Genomic DNA, 7697 nt, shown 5'->3' with positions numbered 1-7697 from the left:
GCGCTAGGTCGGATCAAGGCCGAATTAGAACCGATCGACTTCCACCAAAACGATGCACGATTTTGGTCGATGAGAGCTGAGCACGGGAGCCAGATTTAAACACCTTTGGGAATGGATTCATTAGAGCAGTGAGGGACGGTGTGCATGTTAATGGTATCCCGCTGCCTGGACCAATGACAGCTGGTGTATACGCGGCGAGCCGTGTTCAGCCCAGCGTGCGGGTGCTTGAGTCTGCCCTGCTGAATGTTCCGTCGCACCGCGTGCAAGAAGGAACTGTCTACTGGAAGGCTCTCTTGCTACACTGCATGTCTAGCTTTTGCGGTAGCACGTTGAACGTTCACACCTAGACGACGCCGGCAACAGTATTCGGAGCCCGTGCCCTGTCACGTGACGCACGACAGTTTCTCTGCGATCGGTCACCTACATTACGTGTGAAACAGTCAAACAGTCCCAAGCAGTCAAACAGTCCCAAACAGTCAAACAGTCCCAAACAGTCAAACAGTCCCAAACAGTCAAACAGTCCCAAACAGTCAAACAGTCCCAAACAGTCAAACAGTCCCAAACAGTCAAACAGTCCCAAACAGTCAAACAGTCCCAAACAGTCAAAAACGTTGGTTTTAGTGTGCATAAACCTTGCCTTCAAACCCTATATTGAATGATGAGCAGTCTGATGTACCGATGTCTTACTTGCATGAACCCATGCTGAAGCAGACTTCCCCAGCACACCATCAGGCTGGTCGGGGCGTGGCTCGGCTGTTTTCGTGTTTCTGTGTTTCTGTGTTTCTGTTTCTGTTGCTCCGCCACCGTATCAGCCAAAGTGAAGTACGGACCGTTACCCCGTTATACCGTAGAATGGCGTAATTATCTTCGCATCGAGAGCGAGGGGCTGGTCTTTTAAAAAATATAACGGCCCGAGTAACCTCCTTCACTGCGGTGTGTTGCTCCGTTATAATTTAGTCGTCACCACACTACCGGTTACGTTCTTTTTATGTGCGGATTCTGAGCCATACGACGTCGATGAAATGGAAGCAGGCCACCTTTGGCGTATTTCGTAACAGCGAACTTAAAGTGAGTAGTGAGTGCAGTGAAAACATGTTGTCTTTCGCTTGCCTTGTCCGAAGCAGGAACTCGCTTCTTAGCTCCAAAGGCTCGGAGAAGCTTGCTCTTTGCCTCCAAGGCCGGCTGCTTCATCCTTGTGCGTAGCTAAAGCTGGAAAAGAACTGAACAGTTCCACCGTCCTTGCCCACGGCATGCACGTATGCTAGCTTAATTTTATGCCTTGCATTGTAAATGTTTTAATGTTTTGACCGTCATATTTGCATAGCAGCACGCTCTCGTAGAACCTTCTCGCTCCGTCACTGGCATGGTATTACCCTTCCATTTGGGCTGGAGTTTTGCCTTGCTTTGCCTTGCGTTGCAATACTTTTAAGGCTTTAGGTACCATCTTTAAGCCGCAGCATATTCCCTAAGAGTGTTTTCCCTGCCTTTTTCAAGATTTGATCCAAACCTTTCTGAATGGGGGAATAGGATCAGATCTCACACTTAGCAGCGCTTGTAGTGTGAGCCTTCACCCCAGCATCTCATCACTCAATGTCAGGTCAAGGGCATCATTTGATGGCGGTAGTTTAACCTACTGTGGTGCTCGGCACGTTTCTTCCCGTCCTCTAAAGTTTCCTATCCTTTTTATGCAGCCGCTGCCATCGGCCGCAGGCCGCGCCTGCCAATGGCAAAAAGCGAGTGCGTAAAGCGACTAGACCCCACCCCGCCACGGGTGGATGGATCGGAAGACGGGCAGTCTAACCAACGGACATTGGCATAGAATCACCATCCACTTCGTCTGGAGCTTTCCCGTCGCGGGCTGCATCACATATGAACATGCGGGCTGGACCTTGGATCGTCTCGTCCAGAGGTCGGTCGCTCCTCACATCGATCCTCGCGCCCGATGGGTACGCCGGAGTTGGCAAATAAAGCTCTGCGCCCGTTCAAACTTTCAGCATCACGGGCGATACGAAAGAAAGTTCGCGCGTGGAAACACCGCTCCCGCACTGAAACTGTCTGGAGGCCAGCAAGTGATCCTCAGAGGCGGCCTGAGGTCAAACGCAGCGATTGTGCTGGGATGGGGCCAGGTGTGGGATTTAATTTCTGCCAGACTGGCCGTGTAGAGGTTTTCAATTAAACTGGCGACGTGCCGTTCGATTTTCGGTGTAGCTGACAGGACCGATGGAGTAATGTAAGAGGCGACGTCGTCCGAACGATCTGGGTGAGAGATTGCTTTGGCAGACAGCTGGAAATACCTGATTCAATTCGGGCGCAATATAGGTTCCATGAGATGGATGCATTTTGCATGCTTAGAGCCGGGGAATTGCTGATAGCAGCACCTCATATTGCTCTCTTGATGAAACTCGTTACTACATTGATATGCACATCGAAACAATTGGTGAAGCTGTGGAGACGTGAATAATGAGATGAGTACTGACGGGTAAGAACGTTGTCCTGATTGGTGACATAAAAAAACTGCTGGCCTCAGAAAACTCCCACGACTCCTCCGGCGTGTGAAGGCATGTCGTTCTTATCCGACCAAAACTCGCGTAAATACCTGGCCTCGGTGGCTCAACGACTCCCGCTACTGCATCACAGCGCACGGCGGCGAATCGCTTGACTCTGAATAGCATGAAGCGCACTATGGCTGCATGCTTACTCCGGGACAGGAATCACTTGAGTGGTCAGGGAAGTTGCTATTGTATCTGGAGATGGAATGGTACAATGTGGCGTTTTAATGACTCCTTACCGGAGTTTATAAACTCATCAGCCATGACCAGAAGGGCTTTTTTGCACCTTAGCCAAGCGATTGGCTTCATAAGGCAGCAGTATATGAAGCATGCTAGTTGCACTGCAGAGAGGAACATGGGATTGGTTGGAGTAATATTGCATTTAATAGGCGTCATTAAACACCGGCATAATTAACTTTTGTTTGGGCAAAGCATGTTGACGTAAGACATGCGATATGTGGCAAGGCCTCTTGTATGTCCATGACATTATATGTCTTATGTGTAGAGGAAGAGATGTCGCAAAATCCTTGCCACGTTAAGACATACCCCCGAAGGCAAAATATCAATGGGCGAGGCCTGTGACGTGTGAGATCAGGCGGGAAATGGGTGTCACTTTGTGATCAGTTAGGGGACTGAACTGATGACGTTGACCTCACCCAATTCAAAGCTTCATTTCTCGTCGGAAGTCAGCCACTGATTTCGGTCCTGAATTTCAAAACCAAGAAATAAACTGTGGCTCCAGCGGATTCAAAAATTATTTGTATGCGCAGATATAACTTCGTATTTCAGGCTGATGTGACTTTGGAGGGCTTCGAGAAGGTTATAATGCTGTGTAATTCACAGAACAAGATCATAGCAGAACGACCCAACGCAATTAACGACAACAGCTCTCTTTTATTCTTCATCCATGGTGCTACAAGGCGCAAAGCAGGGGTAGCTAATGTCTACGTGTGAAAGGCTGGGGGAATTATTTCTGTACAATGTCAGCATGAAGCTATACTTAAGTGTAGCACTGAACATACGCAACGTTCTCAACAGACGTATGGCCAGCTGAAAGGACGGAGTACGTGAAGGCTAGTGACCAGACAGCTCATTAGCAAAGTCATCATGAAAAATAGCGCGACTGGTGCTTAAGCACTGGTTAGAAGTTGATGTAAGCCAGAAAGTTTTTGAGTTCCTGCTACTTTCACTCGGCAACGCGGTTCACAAAATGTGTCGATTCCATTCTTCGACAGCCTGTTGTGCTACAACCAGGTAAAAGACATACAGCCAGATTGCACTTTACCCCGTTGTCACCCCCATCAAACTGTATTGCGATTACACACATACCATGGCTACGGAGAAAGCTGCCTGTTATCCCAAGTGCCGAGGGTGTTGCGTATATGCTCCACCACGAATCGTGTAAGTGTAGTCGTGTTAGTCTTCTTTTCCGTGCGAACGAATATTCAGAGCACCGAGTGAAGTCTGTCGCCTGTTCTGTGTGTCCTCGATCTAACAACAGAACACGTTGGTGAAAAATCGCAACAAGCTGAGGCTAATAAACTGTGTCGTGTGATACTTCTTTCATAAATGAGAAACCGTGCACATAGGCAGCGTAGACTGATAGTCCTGGATTGAAGCTAATGCTGGTTCGATCAAGCATCGATACCTCAGGGTATCCATCTGCGAGCGAGGTTTGCCACGGATGAGCTTTTGGCTCAAATAAAAATGCAGACGAAAGAAACAGGCATTTGAGGCCGTTTGTAGCGTTTATCCAGGTACATTTTAGGTTAGAAAAACAATGGAAACCTTAGAGACTCGCGTTTGCAGAAAACGTAGAAGCCACTAGGTGAACACATGGTAGCCGGTCACGAGTAAAGGGGATATGGTGCAACAAATACCAACTTTTACGTACATATTTTAACATCAGCAAAACACAAAGCGAATCTCGGAATGTCAAAATTGTTCCACATCCTTAGCTTCCTCCGATGCTGAGCACTCGTACATGGCCCTGGGACTTGGCTTGAGCAACATTGTTCAAGCTATGCAGGGTAAGAAAAAGTTGTTTTCTAGCCGTTGTGATTAAAACTGTCGCCGCATACAAACTTAGGTCCTTATCCGGCCTACAGGTTATTGAAACGTTTCGGCTTTTCTGTGTTTTGAACAGTCCTTGCACAGTACTGTTTATGGGGTTTCAGGACTTGGGGGACTGAATTTCTGCAATGTTCGTGGTATTGGTATGATGTTCTTGAAGGGCGTAGTAATTCATCCTCAGCATAGTACCTCATACAGTTTAGAAGAATGAGGATCTTAAAACAGTCAAACTTCTTTTTTTCTCCATATTACAATTTTGTGTACTCGATCTACGTTTCAGCTCGTAAAAACTTGTCGATATTTGTAGTTTGCCACAACAAATGAAGGAGTTCGCTTCGCGATAAATGATAGCGTTTTTTCACAAGCATTATGAGATCGGAACGAAAGGGTGATTTAATTTTGTACCAAGTCTGAACGCGCGGTAAGTAGGAAAAGTAAGGTTATTACGCAAGTAACATCCACAGGTTTATCAAAGCAATCCGTTGATTTTACGAAAGTGTTTTTGTTTCATCATCATGAGCTTATTCGTCACATCACTGTTGTGCTTTATGACTCGGTCTTATGGGACCAAATCCGTAACCGCAAAACACGGAATAGTAAGATGGTGGCAAAAAACGACGGGTTTCACTCCTGTATATCCCAGTTTTGTATGCGACATACCTGTTAAGACATTGTGTTCCTGTCTATTGGACAGGAGCTTTGGACAATGTCGAACTAAAGTTGGCGTGAAGGGGCTGTTAAGTACATGCAAGATACTGTGTGGCTGAGGACAGCGTGAATCTAGTGGCAATGTGATTATGTATCTGCATGCCAGCAACTCAGGGAAATTCTCTGCATTTTAATAGCTCATAATTCTCATTTTGCCCACAGGCATTTGGGTAGGGAGCGGGGGCTCAAAGAAACATTGGAGGTGGACGTCAGCCAAGTCAGCATCGGGATGGGGCCCGGGCACCCCCGAAAATATACACAGTGACGCCTCTGGGTGGGGATAAAGGACTGCCTTCAAAGGGATGTCATGTGTATCTCAGTATCTAAGCATGATTCATAAACACAAACGTCCCGGCAAATCGCTGCCACATATGACATAATATGTACTACATCACATCTGTCTTCAAAGCGCTGTGCTAGCGTACTCTTTCAAATGTGCGACAGCCATATCCGGCTGTTTACTTTATTTGACAACTTTGTTGCAGACATAATGAAGCCTATTGATATACCGGGGGAAAAAATTGAATGAGCACCCCACGCAATGGAAACTTTGTTTTCAATAACGGCAGTTTCAGATAGTTTTTTCTTCGAACGCCTTCGATTTATGAACTACGGAAATTGGCTGGCATTCATTCCACACAACAGTAATCTGGACAAGCCCATTCTGGCCGGCCGTGGTGCCTGTAATTCTTGAAGATGCGCATACTGATTAAAGGAGAATCCAACCCCCAATGCAGGACGAAGTCAAGCTACAGAGCCAGCAACAGTTGCAATAATAAATAAAAAAACAGAGCAGGCTTGAAAGGCTCAAAACTCAGTATTTTCATCTGGATGGTCAGATGTTTGCTCCCAGCGGCTCCTTTTCGAAGTCACACCTGTGTTGCCCCTTCTCTCCCCAAAACGCAGACCGGCCTACGAGTGCCTCTTGCCGACAAACAAGTAATGCCTGGCATTTTGCTCATACACACATCAAACCATATCTGAAATATATATATATATATATATATATATATATATATATATATATATATATTTGTTTCAGTTCATGTGTAGGACAACATATCTGTAGGTCTTCTGCTAAAGCCTTACTTTTTCTCTTCAGGATTTCTTTTCACAGGCCATTCTCTTTTGCTGCAGTTGGTGATCTACAAGTCGTTCTCTATACCTTTTAAAAATATTTTCTTTCTTAACTGCCTGGTCGTGTAGCTTTATGTTGGAATATTTGGGTAAAATCCTTTCTTTTATACAGGTTCTATTGAAAATAACTACTGACTCAGCATTGACAAGCTTTTTGACGCATCGTTTGAGTTTCCGGGCTTTGGATTTGGCATTATCGCTTAGGTTAAAGATGGTTCGCACAAAATTACTAATATATTCGTCACTCTGTACAATCTAACGTTTCGAGATCCTTTCTCATCGTCGGAAAAAACTGAATGGCACAAAAAATCAGTTTTGAGGTTTAAAGGTAAAAGCTTTCCATTTCTGTTGGAAAGCATCTTTAGGAGCAGAGAACGCAAAGGAAGCCTTGTTAATTTTAATTACTAAAAATAATTACTTATATAAATTACTTACTTAGATTACTTAAATTGCTAATATATTCGTCACTCTGTACAATCTAACGTTTCGAGATCCTTTCTCATCGTCGGAAAAGACTGAATGGCACAAAAAATCACTTTTGAGTTTTAAAGGTAAAAGATTTCCATTTCTATTGGAAAACATCTTTAGGTACAGATAACGCAAAGGAAGCCTGGCTAAATGAAGTCAGACAGAATCCTAGTTTCACTTTGATATCTATAACATACACTCATAATGGGAGCACTACAAGGCAGTTGTAGAAAATCTGCATTACGATGAAGTGCAATTGTATCGTCATAATGACTTTGGCAGGGTCAGCCTATTCAGGGTCGAGGTAGGTCAAAGTTTTATCTTTGTAACTAGATTTGGCTGTTCGTGTCATGCGAGTTCGACATGCACATGTATCTTACGGCCTGGCATGGCCTTGCTAACCATGTCCTTAGCATTCACTGGACTGTATTAGTTATTCGGAAAGTCGAGCGAGACAATACAATACACACTTTTATCTTTTAGCCTAGCATGACATGTCGTAGATTGCTGGTGTCGATCTCCATTAGTGTCCACCTGATCGATTTTTTCAAGAGCTGTTGAATACCTCTTTTCACATTGTCATGTCATCCTTGGTTCGTGAGATTACAGGAGGACTCTACAAAGTGTCAAGCTGATCCCAACTCTTTGTGGTGCACGGACCTGTCCCAAGGAAAAGCACGGCTCCTTCTACCAGTATACGTCAATACTTCAAACCGTTATCAGTAAATATTTACTAGTTAGTTTCCTAGGCCACGTTTGTTA

Source organism: Pollicipes pollicipes, unplaced genomic scaffold, assembly GCF_011947565.3.
Source record: "Pollicipes pollicipes isolate AB1234 unplaced genomic scaffold, Ppol_2.1 Scaffold_2555;HRSCAF=2994_pilon_pilon_pilon, whole genome shotgun sequence".
Taxonomy (NCBI): domain Eukaryota; kingdom Metazoa; phylum Arthropoda; class Thecostraca; order Pollicipedomorpha; family Pollicipedidae; genus Pollicipes; species Pollicipes pollicipes.
The sequence above is the reverse complement of the archived record's forward strand: the minus strand, read 5'-3'. Positions refer to the sequence as shown.